The sequence below is a fragment of the Protopterus annectens genome, chromosome 6.part0, assembly GCF_019279795.1.
Source record: "Protopterus annectens isolate FY-2018-M chromosome 6.part0, PAN1.0, whole genome shotgun sequence".
Classification (NCBI taxonomy): domain Eukaryota; kingdom Metazoa; phylum Chordata; order Ceratodontiformes; family Protopteridae; genus Protopterus; species Protopterus annectens.
In genome coordinates, this window is record NC_056737.1 from 11235069 (window position 1) to 11260822 (window position 25754).

At 39.8% G+C, this 25754-nt stretch overlaps 2 protein-coding genes across 5 annotated transcripts in view; one reads left to right on the forward strand and one right to left on the reverse strand.

Moving 5' to 3' along the window:
* Positions 1 to 24657, reverse strand: part of LRFN4 (leucine rich repeat and fibronectin type III domain containing 4) — a 141700-nt gene extending 117043 nt beyond the window's left edge. Inside the window, exon 1 of the mRNA XM_044073800.1 lies at positions 24547 to 24657. The gene's annotated coding sequence lies outside the window, so the exon portion shown is untranslated. The remainder of the gene's footprint in view (positions 1 to 24546) is intronic.
* Positions 1 to 25754, forward strand: part of PC (pyruvate carboxylase) — a 2844646-nt gene that overhangs the window by 2076564 nt on the left and 742328 nt on the right. The window lies entirely within an intron of this gene.

Here is a 25754-nt window from a genome sequence, read left to right on the forward strand (position 1 = left end):
AAGTTCAGAAAATTACAACAGGTAGAAAAGTGATTACAATAAGCCCAATGAATTAAAACAGACAGAGCAATGTCCCGGTATATACAGTATTTGCAATAGGTTTAAATATAAATGTGTCTTAACAATGTGATTATTTTAAAGTAAACTATATATCTTGACTAAAAGAGATTGAGAAAAAGACTAAGAAGAAAATAACAAGATTATATAAAGTGTCAACCATGGAGGGTAATGTGGGGTATAAGCCAGAGGTTAAGCTGTTTTTGGAAGAAGATGGGCGAGAAGATTAGCTTTGCACAGTTATGTTAGCAAGAAGTGAACATGGACTAGAAGAAGGGATTGGTAGGTCAAGTGGGAAGAAGGAAGGTCAGTGTAAAGTGAAAACAAGGGGAGTAAGGGCGTAGAGAGATAAATTCAATTGGTCCAGGGATAGTTGGCATGAGAGTAGGGTGTAGGGAGTTACTAATTCCTGTTATGCTGTGTTGCAACATTTGCAGTTAGATCAAATAGTCTAGGAGCAGTGATTTAGAAGATCCGAATGTAGGCCTTTTCCTAATGGCAAGAGGAAATGCATTCCAAAATGCAGACATTTTTGCATGCACCTTTTCATTTATTTCAATGAAGAAAGAACTCATTTCAGAGCAGGTGAACCTGAATTTGGAGAAAAGTGAGAGGAAAGGTAGGTGTTAGTTTTAACTTTTCTGTATAGAGGAGGGCAGTAACTGTAGCTTAAGAGGTTTGAATATTAACATTACAAACAGTAGGGTGGCGTTTTCAATAACTAGCAAACACTTTGAATTTTTATAAAGGGTGATTCATAACAGATGCGTATTCTGTGGTGTGTAGTATGCCATTTGGCACAGGCGCTGGTAAGTGTAATTTTTCTTGATTCTTCAGGTTTCTTGGCTAATTAGTCTAGTTTGCTAACTGAAATTTGCTTTGCTAGTATTTATCTGTGACTCCTGAGAAACTGTGTGTGTAGGATCTAAACAATGAACTAAACGTTTCCTTAAGTGAACTCCATACTGTTTCCTTATGCATCAAGAACTGGTAGTGGGAGGTTTTAGCATGATGCAGAGTGGTGCCAAAAACATGGATTGTGTTTTTTAGAAAGTTAACAGAGAGGAGGAGTTTGTTGGGCATTACTATATTGTGCTGGTCATTTTGTAAGGCGTTTTGTTTGTGATTTTTACCTACATGTAGTAAGACTGAATTACCTGTAAAACATTTGCGGAGTCTCTCAATAATAATCTGTCTAAGCAACAGAGACCTCTAAAGCAGAACTGCAAGCAACCTCCATCCCCCAACACAACCCAAATGACACATAGCCCACAGACTCAGTGTGCCACTCAACCACAGCCAATAAGGCAAAACAACTTACCCAACACATTAGTCATAAGTGACTCTATAGTCCGGCACACTGATGTCCTACTTGCCAGGCTAAACAAGGAGAAGGTTACTGTCAGCTGCCTGTCAGGTGCCAGGATCCGCCACATAACCCACGCACTCTGGTCACTCTACAACAAGTATAAATATGACTCTGTCATTGTCCATGTTGGTGTGAATGACCTGAGACGTACCTCCCTGGACTACATGAAAAGAGACATGGAAGATCTCTCTGATCTTGTAGCCCAGGCAGGTATGACCCTAGCCCTGAGTAGCATTCTGCCATCGCCCAGAATGATACCACAGTACAAGGACAAAATGATTGACTTCAACAATTGGCTAAGCTTCTGGTGTCATTCTAAGGGGATCCAGTATCTGTCTGCTTGGGATGACATGGTCGACACACCACAATGCTTTGCCACAGATGGCCTGCACCTGTCGCCCATGGGATTCCGGATACTGGCTAAGGCTCTTGCTGCCCCTACAGTGCCTTTTTTAGGCAGGGTTCAAATAAATTCACCACCATAACCGGAACAAGCAAGCAAAAACTGAGGGTAATGCTACTCAGTGCTAGAAGTCTAAATCTCAAAATACACTCACTTGAGGCACTCTTTAAAATGGAGAACATTGATATCTGTGCAGTGACTGAAACCTGGTTCAAGGCTCCAGAGAGCACCCCTGCGCACTACCAGGCTATAACTCATACCACACTTTTCGGCCATGTAACCTGGACCAAAACAGCAAAGGCGGAGGTGTGGCCATGTTCATTAAGGATATCCACACCTCCAGGCAGGTTGCTAAGCATAATGCATCCGAAGTTATCCAAGTGCAACTAACTCTGGGCAAAACTGCAATCCAAATTGTAGCTTGCTACAGATGCCCCACCATGCCCCAGGATTTCCACTCCTCTTTTCTTGATGTACTGGAAAATATTAGGTTTCAACCAAACACCCTAATAATGGGCGACTTCAACTACCCCACCATTAACTGGGAAAACTACTCATGTACCAACTCCTTAGCTCAACGCTTTCTGGAATTCATAAACTCCAATGCCCTAGATCAACTTATCCACACCCCTACCAGGGGCAACAATATCCTAGACCTAGTCATTACCAACATGAGTGACTGGTGTTCCACACCTGAAGTCAACTCCTCGTTGGTTCAATCCGACCATAAGCTAATCACCCTTGATATCCACATCCCACACCCCATTAAGGAAACCACAGTAAAAAATTATCCAAAGCCAACTTCATGCTTCTTAAGACAGAAGTGTTGAACTTCATGACACCCATGCAGATGGACAATACAGTTACAACTGCTGAATCCTACACAAATGCACTCTATAAGCACTTACACGAGTGCATGGATCGTGCTATCCCAAACAGAACCAAGATGCTGTCCTCCAAAAAAAGGAAGCCAGTCTGGTGGTCCCCTGCCATAAACAAACTGTACAACAGAACGAAGAATCTGTTGCAAAATAGAGTAAAATCCCATGAGTGGAGGAGCTCCCTTGTCAGCCTCAGTAAGAAGCTGAGATCCCTTATAAGATCCTCCAAAGCTAGCTATGAAAATAAAATCGCCACTAATTCCAAGGACAACCACAAAGCATTCTATAGCTATGTCAAGAATCTCAATGGCAACACCCAGATCTGAAAATTACAGAACCAACTGATATTGCCAACATCCTGGCAGATAGGTTCAGTGCTAACTTTACCCCCCTCTCACCCCCTAAAGGGCCCGTATCTATACAGGGAGAATGCAGAGTCCCTGTAATCACAACTACGCAGGTAAAAGCTGCACTCTCTAAAGCCAAAAACACTGCATCCATGGGACCGGACAACATCCCAGGCTGCGTTTTACACGAACTTCAGAATGAACTGGCTCCCCACTTAAGCACCATGTCCAAGAATAGCCTCACATCAGGCTTTGTGCCCACAGAATGGCGCACAGCAACAGTTATCCCATTCCACAAAGGGGGAGCCACCACTGATCCCGGCAACTATCGCCCTATTATCCTGATCTGCAAGGCCATGGAACATGTCATCATGGAACTCGTAAAGAAAGACATTGGTAACTTCCAAAGTCTGGATCCCACCCAGTTCGGGTTTGTGAAAGACAGATCATGCCTTCTGAACCTGATTGACTTCTTTGAGGCAGTTACCAAAGCCGTAGATGAGGGTAAGGTGGTTCACACAGCCTATCTTGACCTTGCCAAGGCTTTCGACACCACCCCCCATTCTGGAATTATAGCTGAACTCACTAAACTAGGTATAAATCCCTACATCACAAGATGGGTGGCCAACTGCCTCACTGACAGAACCCACACTGTAAAAGGTGCAGACTTCAAATCTGTCCTCAAAGCAGTGACATGTGGAGTACCACAGGGTTCCGTCCTGGGACTTCTCCTGTTTGGTATCTACTTCTCTGAAGTACAGGCTAACACAGAAGGCCTCTGGCTAATGAAGTTCGCAGATGACTGCAAACTAGGAGCCATAGTCAAGTCCCCAAATGATGTGGACATCCTACAGAAGGGCCTCACTGAGACAGATGCCTGGTGTCAGTGCCATGGCCTCAAGCTCAATGCCAAAAAGTGCAGTGTCATCCCCTTTGGTAAAAACTCTGTACCCATGAACTACCACATTGGCAGCAATCTACTTAACACCAAATGCGTGATAAGAGACCTTGGGACCCAGGTGGACAGTAGTCTCTCCTTTGATAGTCACATCGCCACAGTAGTCAGGAAGTCCTTCTACGTGGCACACCTCATCATAAAAGGGATCTTATCCAGGAAAAAAAGGTCATTGTTCCCATCTACTCGACACTCATTAGACCCATTTTAGAGTACAACGCCCCTTTTGGAATGTACCTCACAAGACATCTGCAGCAGCTGGAAAGTCCACAGAAGTACCTCACAAATAGGTTTACTGTCCTCAAACAAATGCCCTACACTGACCACCTCAAAAAACTCCAGCTTTACTCCGTAGCATATCGCCTACTCTGAGATGATCTCTGCCTAAGCTATAAAGCTATGTCAAACCCAGAGCTGTTGGACATGCTACACCTAAAGAAATCCCAGTCCCTCAGTGCAACACGCTCTATGGACCTAAACCTTGTCACCACAATAAACAGGACATGCTGGAGGGATAGATTCCTGTCCCAGAGACTTCCCATCCTCAGGAACAGGCTACCCATCTATGTCAAGCCAGGTTCTTCATTAGCACTCTTCAAGAAAAATCTTGATGAGTGGATGGGAAATAGGAAATACATCCCGGGGATCACTTCTGTGTCTCTGCTCGACAGTGGCACAGGAAAATAACTTTCTTGGGTGGCGTAAGCCAGGGATCCTTGTTGGCTAGGCTTACGTAGGCCCTTTGGCCTATAGCCTAGTACCTACCTATGAACCTAAGTAACACAGAGACTCTCTCTACCTGAATTTAGAAAAAGTGTAGTTTAAAATTTGGCAAAAGGATTATATTATGACACTGAGTCCAGATATTGACAGTGTAAGTATCAGGGTAGTTGAAGCTCATTTAGGCATCAGTGCATATGCATGAGTGAATGCATTCAGCTTAATAGTTTTTTTTATGGTAAACTGTAAGTACAAGACATTGCTCTTCCTGCAGCTAAATGTATAAGCTGTGCTTGAAGTTTTTAGCCAAACACGTTTGGGCAACTCTGAGTAGTTCTCTTTGAGAGATATTCTATCTTCTTTATTTTGTAGACGTTATCATCTTCCTTTTAACCATCTCTTTTTCTAGCTGGCAGAGAACAGAGGTCACTAGTACTTTGTGTTTGTACCCGACATGCAAAGGTCAACACTGTGAAGTAAGGATTTTGTTAATTTCAGTCTTGGAAATAAACTTTTAAGCTACGTTTTCTAATACTGCACTGCTGTTGGTTTGTAGACTTACAAAATATCTTCACATTTAAATATAATGAAAGTAGATAGTTGGTGGAGCTAAACTTCATGCCAGCTGGAATGAAGAATTTCCTGTGTCTGCATTAGGTGCAGCATGTTACAAAGCAGTAGATGACAGAATAGCCGAGCACCTCTATCAGAAAATTTAAAGTTTAGCTCCCATCAGTAACTAACTTGGTATTGCATAGCCCTGATTTGGCCTTCCACTTTAACTGTTAGACAGCCATACTTTAGTGTTTGTTGCACTGTGTTGGTTTCAGTAACTAGGGAGTTGGTACCAGTGGGCTGTTGGTAATGGTTACAGAGGTGCTGCCCCTGTTACAATTGTATCACAGAATTGGATCAACAGCTCATTAATCTAAATACTTGTTGCCTGTAGTCCCAAGGCTGCACACTAAATGCACCTGAGTTTTGCCCACTGCTGTGCCACACCTAAATGCCTGCTAGTTTGGTTTGTTTTCCAGAGTCTAATAGACTATCCTTTTCAGAGGTGTCCCTTGGAAATGTACTTAAAAGAGATTGAAAGTCAGTTATCCATGCTGTTGTATATACCTCTCAACTCTCCAGACTTTTTCCTCATATATTTGGTCTGTTCCTTACAAAAATTGTGATTTTCTGGCAAATCATTCAGTACTGAAGTCAGTTAATGACAAACATTTGAGTTTCAGCCTTCATATATTTCAGAAAATGCATGCTGATGAAGAATGTTATTCTATCAGTTTTCTAAGTTTATAAGAGCAATATGTAAGCTCTGTCCCTGATTTTGGGGCCTTTGCTCCCTCTCCCCATTTATTTTTGGCTGTGTCCAAAATTCTTGTTATAAGAGGTATGCTGTCGTATTACTTGGGAAGTGAGCGAGGTTCAGTACTCTTCCACAAGGCAGTGGTTTTAGCCACATCTGACACCTGACGCACAGCAGTTTTAAGCCCAGGTAACTTGTACCACTTTACATAATCCCATAATAACTGACTTTTTTTGTGCACCTTTGTCATTTTCTAGGATGTTTGATGTTTTGAAGTGTTGGGTCATCTCATTTTTGGAGAAAGGAAACTGCAGTGCCTTACTTTAAAAGTTTTGTTAATAAATGGGCAAAATGCATTTTCACGGCACCAGTGCACTCGCACTATAAATTAACAGCCAAGATGTTTGTACTGATGCCCTTTATAAACACTGGGACAGAACTGTTTTTCAGGCATGTACATCCTTTACTAATTACAGTGCTGTTAACCTTTAGTGTTTTCATGACTTGTTCTTTTTTCAAAAAAAAAAAAAAGTGTGATCCTTTAGGAGAAAGATGTCTATGTAAAGCATTTGATATGAAAGTCTTGTGAGGTATTTTTTAAAATACTTTTTTATTGAAATGAATGAAATTGTTTTTTCAGGCTGCATTGCAGAGCTGCACTGAAAGTGTGCATGTCATGAGTAAGAGGACTTTATGGTATAAGCAGTTTGTCATCTTCCATGCTGACTTAGTGTGTCCTGGGTCTCATCTGTGGACTAAAGCAGCGACCCTCCCCCACAGACAAACAAAAACATGTACGTTATCATTGAGAGATATAACAAGTGTAGGCCTTCAAGGCAGCTCTGTCATCACATGGCAATAATTCATACCTCTCAACTGTCCAGATTTTCGCCTCATATTTTTGGTCTGTTCTTGATAAAATCTGTGGTATTTTGGAAAAATCACTGAAGATTGAAATCACTAATTAATAATAAATAATGACAGATATTCAGACTTCACATCCTTCAGAAAATACATAATAATGCAAAACCTGTTATTCTAACATATTTAAGTTTATAGGGGTAGTAGTTAAAATCTATCCCTATTTTGGGGCTTAGTCCTCCCAATATGTTTGGCTTTGTCAAGATTTATTGCTTTGAGAGGTTTAGAGGTATGCCCGGCATTACAAATGTTACTTGTAGTTTGTATATCACTGTAAAAAGAGTATAGTGAGTTATTTGCTAAAGGATCTGTTGTTTTTATTTATCTTAGTATTTTAAGTTAATACTTTGCCAAGTAGCTCGTTGGGTTGATTACAGTTTGTTCTTTTGGCTGGTTCATGTTAATCAAACAAAGAAGAATGCCGAGATGTAGGTAATTGAACCTTCTCCCAAGTGTTCCGAGCAACCCCTCTAGCAGCAGAGCAGTGGGAGGGCCGCAGTAGTTCTTTCATATTGCTTCCTGTCAACAGATGTTTCATCAGAAGGGACTGTTCCCTACTGGATAAGTGTTTGCTCGCTTCTGGAAATGCTAGCAAGGCAATTCAGGGCTCAAGGGGGTCAAGTTGAATTCTGTGCATATGCAAGATGAGCTAATAACCTATTGTGCTATTTTTATTCAGGCTTTTTCTAAATGCTGCATCCTGGTATATTAGGACCATTGCCAACATTTGAAAAGACTAAAGAAATAATCAAGTACTGTGGATATACAGACCATTTTTCTCTAAATGGGAAGCAAGATAATAAAAGATTCTGGGCATCCAGGATGTCCCACTGGCTGCTACAGCAGTTAGAGTTTGATCAGGTTTTAATGTTTCCAATACATGCAAGTTTGCGGCGTAGAAAGGTTTATTATGCATATGTTGAGATCCTTTTCAGTGAGGGAGCCTGTCATTTCTGCTTTTAATTTAAGGGGATTCTTAGCCAGTGGAATGCATGGAATGGCATACAAGTCTACTTGCCCACAACCAAATGTATGCAGTACGTGAGATATAACAGTAATGCTGTTGTCCTGCGATGGTAACTACTGTGAGGAAACTTTGTCCTATGGGATGACTTTTAGTTGTCTGATAGTGTGCGTTTTGTTTTTGCAGAACTGTTATATAATGCTGCTGAGACATGGCAGCTGCTTTTGTGCAAAGTCTGGTAGGCGATAGACGTAAGGAAGCTTCATTACAATTTCTCATTAACCTTTTTATTACTGAAGTATCTGACTGCTTTCCTCTCCAGAGGAACACCGTAGTAAAGTTTACAGAAGAGATGTGCAGACAGTTTGATTCTGCAGTTATTGTGAATGAAAAACAAATGTTCTACTGTCTCCACCTTTGTAATTAAAGGTCCTGCTTAAAGATTTGCTGGCATTGGATTCTGATTTTCTTTCACTGCCTGTGTAGGTGCCCTTCCTCTCAGTGGGGGTGGGGATCTTTGATTAGTACTACTGATTTCATATTGCCAGTGACCTCATTTCATTGTACAGACAGGCTGAATACTGAGTAGCAGTTTTGCCTTTATAAAATAGTCATTTCATTTCCATTGTTTAAAAAAATGCCAGTGTATTACTTTTTTCCACTTGCATACTGGAGCTTGATTAATTTTTGCTACTCTGTTTTAGTTGCAGTCCTGCCTTTGTACACCATTCTTAAGACACAGCTGTTGCTTTTCATGTCCCATATCAAATTCTGCTAATATTTCTTTCTGCAAGCATACTTCACTGGAAGGTGAAGAGGCCATGTCTAGACTGATTGCTCTCTGGATGCAGCTTTTCTAACATTTCTTGATATTTTTGATAGCGAACTCTGATTCCCATGTTCCTTAGTTTTGAAATCACTGCATAAAAAGGGAGAATTCATACTTCAAAAAAATGAATGGCCAACTTATTTTATATATATATATATATATATATATATATATATATATATATATAATTTTTTTTCAATAAATGTTTACACTTTGGAGGCAGCACTGTGGTGCAGCAGTTAGCATTATGGGGCACCGTGCTGCAGCAGTTAGCATTGTTAGGGGGAGGCAGCACCATGTTGCAGTAGTTCGAATTACAGTAAACTCTCAGTTAACTGGCACCCATGGGAGTTGGTAGATAAGTGCAGTTTCTGGTTGCTTGAGAGTTACTATTAAAAATAGGACCAACTAATACTGTACCCTATCCTATTTGTTTATTTGAGTTGTTCTCAGGTTGGGGAGAGAGGGAATTTATTCCTAGCTTTTTTTTTTTAAACTCTAAAAATGTAAGGTATGTTTCTGTGGGAGGGGGAAACAAAGTGCAACACGTGAAAATTGTGCTATATTTCTTCAGTATTTTTTTTTTGCTGGTTGCTTGAGTTCCAGTTAACTGAGAGTTTGCTGTATGTGGGGGCAGCGCTGTGGCTCAGCAGTTGGCATGCTAGGTATGAACCCATACATCATTAGATGGGCCACTAACTGACTTACTGATAGAACTCATGTAGTCAAAATAGGGGAATCCACCTCCAACAGCAGACCTGTAATCAGTGGTGTTCTACAGGGATCACTCTTGGGACCTCTACTGTTTGGAATTTATTTCTCTAAGTGCAGACTAAAAGTAAAGGTCTGATGACTGCAAACTGGGAGCAGTCATAGACTCTTCTAATGATGTCAACATCCTACAGGAGGGTCTTATGCAAACACATGACTGGTGCCAAAGTCATGGCCTTAAAGTCAATGCAATAAAATGTGTTATCATCCCTTTAGGTAAGAGTGATGATCCTGATAGCTACCACCCTAAGTACGCAGTAAGTGGTGAGACACCTGGGCTCACTGGTTGACAGCAACCTTATCTTTGATCACCATGTCTCCACAGTGGTAAGAAGGGCATTCTACATTGCTCATCTCATAAGTAAGGAAATTGCCTCCAGAAGAAAGGAAGTTATAACCTCCCTGTACTCTTCCCTCATCAGGCCAATAATTGAGTACAGTGCCCCTTTTGGTATGTACCCTTCCATGCACCTGCAGCAATTGAAGAGACCACAGAGGTTCCACAGAAGGAAAATTCAAGGTCTTCAGCATCTGTCCTATGAGGATCATCTGAAATCACTGTCACTTTATTTTGTTTCATACAGACTGCTCAGAGGTGATCTCTGCCTTGCATATAAGGCAATCTGTGACCCTGCTTTATTGGAAATGCTGCATATCCATAAGTCAAATGGTACACGGGTTACTCGATCTAATGGCCTTAACCTGGTATGTGACATTAATAGAACCTGGTGGCAGTGTGGGGGAGCAGTACCATGGTGCAGAACGTGGCATTACGGGGGGGGGGGCATGATGATGCAGCAGGTGGCATTGTGGGGAGGGCAGCACTGCTGTGCAGCAGGTGACATTATTGCCCTATGGCACTAAGTTCTGTAGTCTAGCTCTTATTTTATGAGCCTTCTTTGCAGAGTCTGCATACCATCCTTGTGTCTCCTGGGGTTTCAGAGAGGAGGGGGGGTTATAAAGATGTGCTGCAGGAGGTGTGGCAAATTTGACTGTATGTAGGGTAGGTGTGTATGCATATGTCTTGTATGTGAGTGTGTAATGTGCAGTGAGCTGGAACCATATCCAGGATTAGCTTCTCTGCCTTATACCCACTGAGTGCTGGGATAGGCTTCAGCTACTCCATGACTCTAAAATGAATTAAGAAGGTAGTAAGAGAATGAATATCAGTGAATGTGTACAATTTGGTTATTCAGACTGTGCTGTGAGTCTTGGTGAACAGATTCTTATATCAAGTATAAAGGTTTTACTTTGAGTGGCATACCTATGTAGTAATTTTGCAAAGCAATAGCACAAAAGTTTTGACAGTGGTCTAAAAGATTTCAGAACATACATCATGGCTTGTCTTCCTCTTTAAATAGGAACACTTTCATACTAAATTGCAGCAGGATTGCTTTGGGAGATCATACATCTGTCTGCGTGAACCCATACTTGAGGCAATAATTAAAACACAAATAAATCTTGTCCTAAGCTAGTGCCTCTTATGAACCACTTTTGAGTATATTTTCTTCTTAAAAAACGTTTTTTCCAATAAAAATCATTATTAAATTATTACATATGACACAGGTAAGCTTACATTATATAAATGAAAAATAAACAACATTGACACGACTTTAGTTGAAACATTATGCATTACAGACATCATTGAAACAACTGTATTTGCAAACAGTCATTGTCAGTTAAACATTATATGGCTCATTTAAATCCTTTCTCTTAAACTTTGTTCCTTCTCTGCATATATTGTTCCCACAATTCCCATTTTTCCCAATGTAGTTTGCTCCTTTCCTTTTATATAGATCCCAGTTCCAGCTGTTTTATCTCTGTTACTATATTCACTACTTCTATTAAAGCTGGTCTAGAATTTGATTTCCATTTTCTAGTAATTGCTTTTTTGGCAGCCACCATTAATTACTCACCAAGGCTTTACTATGTCTAGGACTCTAGGCAATTCCAATTCTGTATCATAACTAAAAAAAAAATCATCTCCACAGTCAATCCAATCTACTCACCCAGCATCTCCAACAAAGTGGTCCTCAGGGAATCCTTAAAGTCTCCCACCTCACTACACTCCCAAAAATATGTTCCCAGCCATCTCTTTCCTGCCTGTCACACCTCCAATATTTGCTATCCACCTGAGAAAAAATTATTTGGAGTCTACTTGGGTATACAAATACCTATGTAAACACTTACAGGCAAATATCCTAAATCTTCTAGAGTTGTCATATTTAATTCTTCCATAAACATTTCCATTTGTACCTTTTCTTGATTTCCGTATTTCTCTGCTTTATACAAACTTTCATAAAAATGTCCTAAATATTTCTAATACTTCTACAGGTCTCTTCCACCCACGGTGGTGGTGCTGTAGTAGCGTTGTCCGGTTCGATTCTCAGCTAGAGCGTCTTCTGCGTGGAGACATGCGTGAATCGGCGTACCTTCGTTGAATGCGTCAGGGCTGGTAACTCGGCACGTAAAAATCAACTACCAGTCATTAGCAGACCGGAGTTCCGCTGTGGCGACCCCTAACCGGGAAAAGCAGAAATACACAACAACAACAACTTCTACAGGTCTCTTGTTACCTTCCTTGTTATAAGCTCCCTAAGCCTGGCAACAGCCCTTTCCTTTTTCTGTTGCCTGACTCGTTGTGCTAAAAGATTTTGTGCTCTAGAGTTATCAAAAAACAGTTGCTTAACAGCAATCTTTCTAAACTCGTGCATATTATCGAGGTAATCCCTTATTTTCTGTTTAGCATTCTGCAGTTGCTCCTTTTCTTGTTCAGAGAGATTCCCCCTATCATATTTTCTTCTTAAAAGATTGACCTAAGACAGTATCTGTACTATATTTAGAAGATCTGCTTCATTTAATCTTTCCCAGCAGGCAACACGATCTCATGAACAACTGGCTTGTTCATTGACTGCATAAGCTACTTGTAGCTGCAGTTATGAATGATACTTCATCTTTTTGATTACCAGGTAAGTGATCTGATTCTTAAGGAATTTTTTTAGCCACAACCCACAAAATATATAAAACAGAAACTAGTACAATAATTGATTAAAGGCAACAGATACTGCATATTATTGCACTGTACCAACAATTATTAAATATTTGATGAGAGTTTAGTTTGGAGATGAATGAAAACAGCCATTATTCATAGAGAATAAAGTGCCATCATTTTAGACTGTTGAATTCAGTAGAGTTTTTTTTTTTGTCATTTTAAACTTAGGCTTTAGACACTAGCTGTTGTAGTAAAAGAAACAGTCATTGAACCTAGCAGATAGATCTGCCCACCAAACTCTAGATGGCATCAATGCCCCCTTAGAGAGGTGTCCTGCTAGACTCTGGGTCTCTACCAGTCATCACATGGACAGAAGAATCCCCCAAACCCAAGGTAAAAGGGCTGGCCATCAGTCACTTTATCTTATGCATCCCACAGCCAGACAAAAAGTCCAGACCTGTGGTGGTTTAACAAGAGTTTTCACTGTTTTCATGATGAAGATGAAGACTGTGATTTTACTGTCTCACCTGACTTAAATAGATCATAGTTAGCTTTCCAACTTCCTGATTCAGAAGACAGGGAGACCTTAGATAAGTATCTGACTTCAGCTTCCTCAGTGGAGATTTTACATTTTTGATTTTATGTTTGACTACTGTGGTACTATGGGCAGTAAGGGAACAAGTGAGACATGCCTTCATTGCATAATAAAATCGGTGCTCTTATCTTATGTGGACAGATGTTTCCAACCTTGAAATAGACATGGGCACTCTGGCTTCCTCATTCTGGAATTGGGTGGTCCCATAGGTGTAGCTGTGTATTGCATTTTGTGCCATTGCCAGACCTAGGCCATGTTAAGTAATGTGCTGTCCTTCCAAAAGTCATTTTTCTGTGGTTCAGAATAGTTAATGAAGGAGCGAAAAAGTTAAGGAAAACGAGAGCTTGAACTTTGGAACAAGACTACTAAACTAGACAAGGCAAAAAGAAAAAAAAAAGACATCCTAAACTAGACAGCAGGAAGAAAACTATATTTATTATGGGGCCATGTTATGATATAAATGAATGGCAAATGCAATGCTTATAATGTCATGAATGAGCTATTTTCATTCAATAAAATGGAAAAAAAAGAAACCTTTAATATTGCTGTATTTACTGGCATCATCTTGTCTCTTAATATGAGTGACAGCAATCAGAATTGCTGTGCATCAGTAAGAAGGAAGTGAAAAAAAAAAAACATTTGCCAGCAGACAAGGAAATGAGTAGGCTGGTGGACCATAAAGCCCTTATAAGGTAAGACTGCGTGTCTGAATCTTTCTGGAGGTAGCACAGCTTGAGTTCTTAAACATCAGTATTATTTACCAGATTAGACTATCTTCTTCTTCTTTTGGCTTTTCCCGGTTAGGGGTCGCCACAGCGGATCACCTGTCCGCTCATGATTGGCAGTGGAGTTTTGCGGTGTCGAGTTGCCAGCCTGGCGCCCAACCTTCCACAGAAGGCACATACACACACACTCACACCTAGTGCTAATTTAGAGTGTCCAATCCACCTGCAGCATGTCTTTGAGATGTGGGAGGAAACCGGAGTACCCGGAGGAAACCTACGCGACCACAGGGAGGACATGCAGACTCTGCACAGAAGGCACCCCAGCTAAGTATTGAACCGAAGAACCTCTTGCTGTGAGGTGGCAATGCTAATCTCTGCACCACAGTGACTGCCTGATTTACCAGATTTAGACAATAATAACCCAAACGACAGAGGGCCATATATTGGATTTCCTTCAGTAAACAACAAATATTTTGAAAGTCACAGTGGGTATAACCATTTTAAGACACCATATAACAGAAGAAAACTTGTACTGATATTTGACAGTAAACATTTTTACTGAAGTGTATAAACAATTTAAATGTAAATATTATAACAGTGTTGATGTGCTTTCAGTCCTGCTAACAGTATGCTGATCTTTCAGGAAGCCACATAGGGACAGCCAAGGACCCCCATGAGGCTCCAGGTACCAACCTTTGATCTACCCAGTTACATTGTGGGGTAGCAGAACAGATGCTCCTCAGCTTCTAGACATCAGTCATTCCTGTGGCAGTTTGTGCTGACATTGATAAGGAGAGACTAAAATATACTAAACGGTGAACTCGAGAGACTGTGAATTACACTGAATGGGTCTTTTAGTAGCACTGTCAGGTAACAAAAACTGGATATACCAAAATGTAGCAAGCTCATTTATCTACAGTTCACATGTGTCAGTGTTTCCATTCTGCAGTCTGTCAGAAAAAAAATCTGATTTCACTACCCAGTTGAAGAAATGAATGTGTCCATCCATAGGGTGGGCATCACACCCATGCCACTCGCTGCAGTCCTCAGTATAAAATGTCAGTATGATTCTTGGGAGGTAAAAGGAACTAGGGGGTACAGTAACACAGAAACAATATCATCAATGAATTGAGGAGCTCAAGCTACCACACCTCTTAGAGGACATGAGCACAAATTCCGTGCAGCAGTTTGTCATTGCCTGTGAAAATTATTTCATGTTCTGCATGATTGTGACACCCCCCCCCCCCCATTTTCTTATTGAATGAATTACTTTTGTCTCACCTGCACCCTTAAGATCTGGGTACTGCACACAAGCTCAAAGTGCGTTCGTAATCATAAATATATTTCTTATCAGACTCTGTATACAGTTGTATGCTTTGTTAGGGAATCTCTCACCTGCTGCTTGTATGTAAAATGAATGCAAGCACTATACTACCTGCTTATCTGTACAGGACAACTGCACTGTCCAGTAATGATGCCCACTTCCAAATAAGCACCCACAAGTAGGTTGTCTGTGATTTGTAAACATTTTTTTCAAGCCTCCATTTTTTTAACAGTTTTATCACAGCAAAAGCATGACATCAGTAATGTAAATTGCTTTTTATTTTCATATCTTATTTTCCAGACTTTTAAGAATAAAACAATATAAAACAGCTCATAATGTGATACTTAAATTAGTAGTAAACGGATTTGTTTCTGAAGAAAAACTGTGGCGGAGCTTACGAATATACTTAAGATTCCTGACTACCCCCCATCCTCTTAAAAAAAAAAAAAATTCATGCAAAGCAGGCAGCTCACTCAACAGAACCAAAATAGTAAATTCTCAACTGTATTTTTAAATGATTACAGGTAATTCTCAGGATTTTCAAGTAAAGATGCAGGAGTTAGAAATTATAGGCTTGAAATTTTGTTACTTCAGCAACCTCAAAACAGAAAAAAAAAGTTTATGCTTTTACATTTTGACATTTGCTGTGGAATGAATGCATTTACTAAAACCTATTTGCACCGTTACTCCTCAGACCCAAGCCAGTACCTTTACAAGTAGCTGATCTCTCAGGCTTTTGAAAATTGCAGCCCCCTCTCAGTAACCGTTCTGTCAGTTAGTATGTACAAGTGCAGTGGCTTTGCTGACTCTCTCCTCCTACTTACTGTGTTGCTGTTGGCTGATTTTTAATCGCAAATAACAGTGGGACACAGAGTCTCATGTCCAGCACACTTATTGTAATACATGGTTTGTTTTGCACAGAGAGATAAGAGGTTATCATTGCAGCAACAGCAGCACTGTGGCTATCCTCAGTCTGTAAAGTTTATGTCATGAGGTAGAGTGAAACATCATTGGCTGTTGCATTTAACATGGCACAGCAGTGGCTAAGCGTAAAGTATCTTAGTGTTGTCTTTTACTACTGTTATCATTGGTTTAACACAGCAGATTGATTTTTATTCATTCTGAAAGCTGATTTTAGTGTATTTGTACACTGGCATTATCATTAGTGCTTAAAGTTTAAAGGCCTTAACATTTTTTCGCTAGTTAGTCAGTGGCGCTTATTACTAGTCATTCAGGTAGCCAATCAGGATGAATTTGTTCCTCATTTCCTCCTGTAACTGTTGAGCTTATCCTCCCAGCCCAGCTACTCTACTGACCTAATTGTTCCCTCTGAGTAAGAACCTTATGACTCATTCATTCCTGGGGTGGGGGTGTGGTGTCTGGTTAAGTACAAGAGCAATAACACCAATTCTAAACACCACTGAAACCTTGTACTACTCTAAGGAGAGTTGGATTTTTGTTTTGCAGCCCCGTGTCCCCATGCATGCTTGTAAATGTCCTAGGGGCTGCATACAGTGGGCTGTACACTAAATGCCTGTATATGCATGATGTGATCAGCTGACCTTGTCATTCCTTCTACTCAAGCGTCCTTGCATGAACCTGGTCTCCATTATAGATTCAGTATCAGAATGTGTGTCCATAAGTGCACCCCCCCCCCCCCCCCAAGAGAGGTGAGTAGGCTTAAGCTTTCTTATTCCTGTCCTCCTTTCCACTTCCAGCCCCAGTAGGCACTCAAACTGTTAATCAGTCTCTAGTCACCTGGGGCATAGTCAAAGCTTTATTTATTTACTTGGTTTAATTTCTCCAAGTCTTTTGGGTTTCTAATACCATGACATGGATAGACCCCCCCATTCCTATGTCAAAGTGTGATTAAAGTCCATGAAATTAGTATTGTTCAATCTCAGATGTTACTCTAGTATAGCTGGCTTATTTGAGGTGAATACTGAATGTGTGTGCGTCTCTCTCTCTCTGGTTTTAGGTTCTGGCTGGCCAGAGTTTAGATTAAATGGACTGTAAAATGAGGACTAAGTTAATCTCAATACAGCCTCCAATCTATGGACTGCCATAGCATGCACACTTGGGAACTTTTGGTCTTGGGGACCATTACGTTTGGATCTTCTGGGTGGTGATTACATTTTTTCTCTGAATTTGGCACATTCTTACAACCTCTACATTTTTTTTTTTTTTTTTTAATTTAGATACCACTTTTTAGCTGAATCAATCTTGTTGCGTCACTGGGGGATGCCTAATTGCTAAGCTGAACTTTGAGTGTTCTCTGAGATTGATGTTGGGCTTAACTTGTGTACTCTTCCAGCTGTTGCCAGATTTAAATGATTTATGCTCTAAATGAGACTGTAAAGAAGGATAAGTTGAGGATCAACATAAGGCTGTTGGATTAGTAGTTTGGATGATTTGGAAACCCAGACTTAAACTTCATATTTTAAGTGGTGCTGTCCACTATCACTTGTATTGTTTTGCATAAATATCTTGTGATATGTTATACTGCCTGCTGTTTAGAGATATAAGCTTTTAAGGTATTATTTTGGTCACCCAGATTGTTTTTGGTCTTACAAATGACTACATTTTCAGAACAAATTCTTCTTTTTTGAATACTTATTTAAGAGCATTGCACCTTTGCACTGTATTAACTCAAGTTGTCAGTGTTATTGCCTTGTGCTAATACAGCTATGACATAACATATGATGAGTGTCATATGACATACATAGGTATGATTTAGAATGTGACATGCTAACAAGAAAACAGCATGTTTCAGACCTTACCAGTCAAATCATATCAAATGTGAATAAAAGCATGTGTACAGATGCAAAATTTTTGAGCTTCATAGGTACCTTTGGGATAGTAGATCATCCTCTTATACTGCAAAAACTATGAATATTTTCAGGTGTAGTTTCATGGTTTAGGCACCATCTGTTGAACAGAATCTTCATGGAGTTAAATGCTAACTTTACTCAAAAGAGACTGACACCATTCCAAAAGGAGTGCCATAAGGATCTGTGCTTTACCCACTCCTTTTCTCATTTTTCTTGGGATCAGCTACAGATTTTCTGCACTCTGTATGCAAGTGATATTTTATCACAATGCCAGCAAAAGCATTGCAACATTAAATAGCAATTACACAGTTTCAGTGGTGTTTGGAACTGTCTTTCAAAGAAGGGAGGGTGGCCTAATGGTTAAGGTCTTTGCCTTATAAACACAAGGTGCAGGGTTTGAGTCTCACAAGGGATAATTGGCTAGGCTTACAACAATTCACAAGGGCAGTTAGTTTAGTACTAACCTATGAACCTATGTTATTTGGTGCAATCAGAAAAAAAAAGAAAGAGAAAACTTCACCCCCATTTGCTGTTAAGGACTGGTTAAGTACAAGAGGAATAACACCAATTCTAAACACCACTGAAACCCTGTACTACTCTAAGGAGAGTTGGATTTTTGTTTTGCAGCCCTGTGTCCCCATGCATGCTTGTAAGTGTCCTAGGGGCTGGCATACAGTGGGCTGTACACTAAATGCCTGTATATGCATGATGTGATCAGCTGACCTTGTCATTCCTTCTACTCAATCGTCTTTGCATGAACCTGGTCTCCATTATAGATTCAGTATCAGAATGTGTGTCCATAAGTGCACCCCCCCCCCCCCCCAAGAGAGAGGTGAGTAGGCTTAAGCTTTCTTATTCCTGTCCTCCTTTCCACTTCCAGCCCCAGTAGGCACCCAAACTGTTAATCAGTCTCTAGTCACCTGGGGCATAGTCAAAGCTTTATTTATTTACTTGGTTTAATTTATCCAAGTCATTTGGGTTTCTAATACCATGACATGGATAGACCCCCCATTCCTATGTCAAAGTGTGATTAAAGTTCATGAAATTAGTATTGTTCAATCTCAGATGTTACTCTAGTATAGCTGGCTTATTTGAGGTGAATACTGAATGTGTGTGTATGTCTCTCTCTCTCTCTCTGGTTTTAGGTTCTGGCTGGCCAGATAGATTAAATGGACTGTAGAATGAGGACTAAGTTAATCTCAATACAGCCTCCAATCTATGGACTGCCATAGCATGCACACTTGGGAACTTTTGGTCTTGGGGACCATTACGTTTGGATCTTCTGGGTGGTGATTACATTTTTTCTCTGAATTTGGCACATTCTTACAAGCTCTAAATTTTTTTTTTTTTAGATACCACTTTTTAGCTGAATCAATCTTGTTGCGTCACTGGGGGATGCCTAATTGCTAAGCTGAACTTTGAGTGTTCTCTGAGATTGATGTTGGACTTAACTTCCAGCTGTTGCCAGATTTAAGTGATTTATGCTCTAAATGAGACTGTAAAGAAGGATAAGTTGAGGATCAACATAAGGCTGTTGGATTAGTAGTTTGGATGATTTGGAAACCCAGACTTAAACTTCATATTTTAAGTGGTGCTGTCCACTATCACTTGTATTGTTTTGCATAAATATCTTGTGATATGTTATACTGCCTGCTGTTTAGAGATATAAGCTTTTAAGGTATTATTTTGGTCACCCAGATTGTTTTTGGTCTTACAAATGACTACATTTTCAGAACAAATTCTTCTTTTTTGAATACTTATTTAAGAGCATTGCACCTTTGCACTGTCAAGTTGTCAGTTTTATTGCCTTGTGCTAATACAGCTATGACATAACATATGATGAGTGTCATATGACATACATAGGTATGATTTAGAATGTGACATGCTAACAAGAAAACAGCATGTTTCAGACCTTACCAGTCAAATCATATCAAATGTGAATAAAAGCATGTGTACAGATGCAAAATTTTTGAGCTTCATAGGTACCTTTGGGATAGTAGATCATCCTCTTATACTGCAAAAACTATGAATATTTTCAGGTGTAGTTTCATGGTTTAGGAACCATCTGTTGAACAGAATCTTCATGGAGTTAAATGCTAACTTTACTCAAAAGAGACTGACACCATTCCAAAAGGAGTGCCATAAGGATCTGTGCTTTACCCACTCCTTTTCTCATTTTTCTTGGGATCAGCTACAGATTTTCTGCACTCTGTATGCAAGTGATATTTTATCACAATGCCAGCAAAAGCATTGCAACATTAAATAGCAATTACACAGTTTCAGTGGTGTTTGGAACTGTCTTTCAAAGAAGGGAGGGTGGCCTAATGGTTAAGGTGTTTGCCTTATAAACACAAGGTGCAGGGTTTGAGTCTCACAAAGGATAATTGGCTAGGCTTAAAATGATTCACAAGGGCTGTTAATTTAGTACTAACCTATGAACCTATGTTATTTGGTGCAATCAGAAAACAAAAAAAAGAGAAAACTTCACCCCCATTTGCTGTTAAGGACTGTGCTAGAAATTCCTTACTATATGTCACACACCAAAATTACTTTGACAAAAAATTAGACCAAAATATTTCCTTCAGTCTGCAATGCATGTCGAGCTCCAGTCAAACTGTTATCGGTTAGTTCTGTAAATTAACATACCTTCTCTCTATTGAAGCAAGAAAGTCTATTGCAGTAAATTTCTGTTACTCAGACTAGATTATACACTGCCTGACGTAGTCTATTTCTCTCTATATAAAGTATTAATTTACTACAAACCACTGAAAACAAAATTCTCAACCATATTAATTTATCTAAACCCACTAAACATCATTATAGGTGCCAGTCATAGCCAGAGGCCACCTTTCTGCTCAGTACAGTAAGCAATACTATCCCTTTGTTAAAAATATCCCAGTGGTTCATAACGCAAACTAGAATCAAAGAAGCAATGACTCCACACAGCTGGTGAGACCAGACTTTATCATGGGGGGGAGAACGGGCCTTCTGTAAAGTAGCCCTTGCTTCATGCAATAAAATGTCTGATTAACTAAAAACTCTTAATAACCTCATAAAATACAGAATAAAATGCTTAAGGCCTATTTGACAAAGGATACCATGTGACTGCTTTCAGAGATACAGACTAACATACCAGACATTCACTTCTCATACTCACAATGTTTCAGAATCTGTCACACACAGTAGACTCTATAGCAGATAGATGGATTCATTATAATGGATATGAGTACCTATGTATCTATTAAATATTTTTGACATGCTAGTTAAAAATGTTAAAATTCTGTCACTGCCCATTTAGTTTAGTACGAGTTTTGTTGCTACACTTTACCTGATAGATTTCTATGTTGAAATTTACAACAGCTGTTCTTCTATCTGTAGAACTAATATGCTCCACTTCAGAAGTTCCCTGCTATGAATGCTATATTGCCCTTGAGTTTTTAACTGATTATATTTACCTTCTACACAAATGATGGAGAATATCTTCATGCTTCGTCAGAGTCCTTGTAATGCTGTTCATTTGGGAAAATTTGTTTCTTCCTTGTTTTGTACGTATTCTGATAAAACTTTAATTGACAGAAATGTCCAGTGTCGCATACTTTTACTGTTGTACTGTATCTTTAATCTGTGGCCTGAGGCACGGCTGAAAATGGTCCTTTGAGCAGACCTACTACTAGGTTAACAAATATAAAATGTTAATCTTGCAGTTGCAAAGCTAGTACCATTGCTGTTTTTAGTACTTATGTTTATGTGAAAGAGTGATAGTTTGCAGAGTGTAATTAGGGTGTAGTTACACTTACATCTTGTTCATTATTCCTATGTCGCTCTTTATTTAGACTTTGCCACTTTGGTTTGCTTTCCCCTGTCTGGCTTAAGTATAAGCTAATGGTGGTAATAACGCTAATAATGACAATGATCATGTTGCTCTTCTCTCACAGTAACATCCTTCTCTCTCTCTCTCTCTCTCTCTCTCTTTTTTTTTTTTTGCTTATTGATTCCCTTATCGCTTTTAAGTGTAGGAGACTGGGGTTGGCAGAGAGTCAAGGGGATGGATCTGGGAGGAGTTCTCGTCTTTGCATGTCCTGACTGGGGTGACTGTGTTGGGGTTAGGGTTACTTCCCATTGCCCAAAGTCAAAACTGCATGTGAAGGATGGTCCTCCTACCTTTCAGCAGTACCCTGCCCATCAGATTGTCATCTTCAGCTGATTAAAATAAATAAGTAAATATATTAAAAAGAAAATTGAAGTGACTCCTTATACATTCAGAATATTCCACAGAGGCTGTAACACTCCAAGTAAAAATCTTCCTTGATACCTGACATTCAGGATGGCAAGTTGTCAACATAAGTTTAAGGCAACAGTGCCATTGACTTTTTTCAGTGCTGTGGAAACATTACTGTTAACTCAGAACATTCTTGAATATAGAACTTCCATCCAGGGCAGGTTGAGTTTTCCTGCTACATGACATTCAAAAATGAGCTATATTGTTTTGAATCAGTACTCCATTTTCACTGTCACTGTCTATAGGGTCATGTAGAGAACTTTTTGTCCATGTTGTAATGGGACAATTACAGCTCTCAAAATCCAGGAACTTGCAGCCATGGGCTGAAGCAGTTATTTCTCCTGTCTGCAAACCTGGCCAAACAGCTGCTTGAAATCAAGCATGAGTTCAGAGATGCAGCTGCCGCAGCAGTCAGATGACATCATGGTCTTGTTCTTGCCTCACAGTTGCCCAGATTTTTGCCTCATATTTTTGGTCTGTTCCTCATAAAATTTGAGTTTTTTTAGCAAATCAGTGGAGATGAAATTAGTAAATAATAACAGATATTTGAGTTTCAGACTTCATATCCTTCAGAAAAATGTAGGGTAATGCAAAACCTTTAATTCTAGCTGCTTTCTAAGTTTATAAGACCAATATTTAAAATTTGTCCCTGTTTTTGGCCCCCATTATTTTTGGCTTTGTCCATATTTTGTGTGCTAAGAGGTTGAGAGGGACAGGGGCAGAAGAAAATAACTTTCTTGGGTGGCATAAGCCAGGGAACCGTGTTGGCTTGGCTTACGTAGGCCCTTGGGCCAATAGCCTATGAACCTATGGTCTTGTTGCAGAACTTGACTGGGAAATGAAATGGGGAGAGCAACATTTAGGTTTAGGGAAGGGAATTTTATGTTTATGGAGTGACTGGGAGTTAGCGCTAGGTTAGGGAGGGGGATTTCAGGTTTAAATATTAATTGGGAGTTGGCTCAGAGTTAGGGTGTGAATAGAAGTTGTTTGTAGGGTTAGGATCAGGATTCTGGGAGGGTAAGTTAGCTTAGTGGTAGTGCACGGGATTGGGGTACTGGGAATTGGTGCACTTGCCAAAACGAGCGAGTGTCAGCAGGAAGTGTGTTGTGAGCTAATGGTACGCGAGCGCTTGTCATAGACCCCTTTATAACTTCTCCCCTTTACGTGCATTGCATATACTCTGGCTGTCCAGTTATGAACATTACCTGTTGACACTGACATTAATTACTATCTGTAATATTAAGGGGATCAGTCATTTGGAACAGCATTTATAAAGAACATCAACTCAACGTGTAAACTCTTACTTTTGTCTAAACCTTGTTTCAAAGAATTGTCAGAGCATTCCATTTTACCCCCCCCCCCCCCGCAATTTTTTTTCCCTTTTTTTTTTCCTTTTTTTTTTTTTTTAGGGGGAGTGTGGAGTGTAAAGTAAATTTTGCTGCACTATGGTTGGGAATGCGCTGTAAGGTTTATGTATTTCCTTTAACTGTGTAGGTATTCTGGTTGTAGCACACCCGCAGGTGTAGCTGAAGTAGATATGGGTTCCTTCCTACCTGACTCTGGTGACACCCCTTCTTTAGGCCCAACACCCCAAGGTGGCAAGTAATGACATATTTTATTCTAGGTGACACTTTAGTTTTAAAGGGCAATAGCACAACAACAAACAAATTATTTCAACAGTGCACCAGTTAGCAGTAAGGCAGAGTGAGATATGCATGTAATGAAACCATACATTTACTCCCTTCCCCAGAACTCAACAGAAAAGGCCATGACATTCAAACATGCACAAGAAGACAATACCAATGAGCAGTAAAGCTTTTATAATGCAGCAATACAAACACGGAAAAAAATGCAATGTCATTGAGGGAAAAAAAAGGTTATAATACAGCAGTACAGATATGAAAAAGATGAGCAGTAAAGATTCTTGAAGGCAGCAGTACTAACACGAGAAAAATGCAATGTCACTGAACAATAAAGATTTATAATGCAACAATACAAATATGAGAAAATGCAATGTCATTTAGCAATAAAGTGTCTTTAAGACAACAGTACTAACACCCTCTATCCCCTAGATCTAAACACACCAACTATGAGACACTCTACTGTACCCTGTTCACTGGCCAGTGACTACTTACAGTCCTATTGCTGGCATGATGGGGCTCACGGTTGGAGCTCATATGGATCCTAGCTATTTGTAATCCAGAAAGTGTTTAGGGGGGAATCCACAGTCTTATAAAAGTATAAAACAAATGACGGCCAAAAGCCTCTCACCACTCCGTCGAGAATATCCCAGTGACCAGGCACCGCAGTTCCTCTGATGAGATAAATGGAAAATCACCCGCAAGAACTCTGGTAGTCATCTGTAGCATCTCTGCACTAGGCCCAAGGGAACTCCTTTTTTTGCTGAATCATATGCAGGTGTGGAACTACTAGTTTCAGAACTTCTCTCCTGAATCTGCAAAATACCATCATCCAAGATTTCAGCAAGAGACTAGACACAAACTGCTACCTCACTTATCCCAAAACACTAGAAGAAAAAAATCCAGTCATGCTGCAAGGCCCATTTCCCTTCAATTAGTCTTTCAGTCTTCCCTCCTTCAGCTAGTGTTCCATTCTCCTCTCTTTCACTTTCAAAATTGTCTTTTATATTCCTGAAAAGGATTTTCACCTGGTGGTATAATGGAAAACTGCAGTCTATTACTTCTACAATGAAATACAGTGGGAGCTACATGGTGTATTGACCTTTTTCATCCATGACCCTGGCTACAAATGCAGTTATGACTTTATTCAGATATTGATAATCAAATCCACTGACTTCTCAAAATGAACTGTACGTTCCATGTGTTTACACAGGGAAGTAATAGCTGAATAGGCTGACTACACTAGCAACGCTTCTCAGTATGTTGAGAGGGTCAGATGTACACATGTGTAATGTTAAAACACTGAGAAAAGGAGTGCGTTATACATAATAAAAACAAAGGACTCTGTTCAAGAAATGGTATATGATTTTATTAGCATTATTTATTACATTTGGGAGGGTCTTGACAAGAATGGTGTATAAATAGAAGGCACTTGCTTTGTTTACCTTCATTAGGCTGTTATCAGAGAATCTGTGGGAAATTTTAGGCCTGTTTAATCCTTTGTATCATTGAGTCCATTGCAAGCCTGATGAATCAAGAAAAATGCTGAATCGTGCTCTTTAAATAGTAAAAAAAATGTCATTAAATATTTTTAAGTTAGTGGCCATAGAAATGACCTTATAAATTCATCAGTGACTTAGTCTGTGTCCTAAGTGTGACCTTTTGTGCACATCAGAGTTATATTGCTGTATGTGCTACGGCTCTCTGGAAGAGGCAATATTCTGTTGCTATGCATTGTTTTTCCCCATTGTACACCAGATAATTGAGCTAAATCCCAGATGCATTTTGTTTGACCTTTCCTAGTTGTGCGTATCAGTAGGAAGGCATATACACCCACAT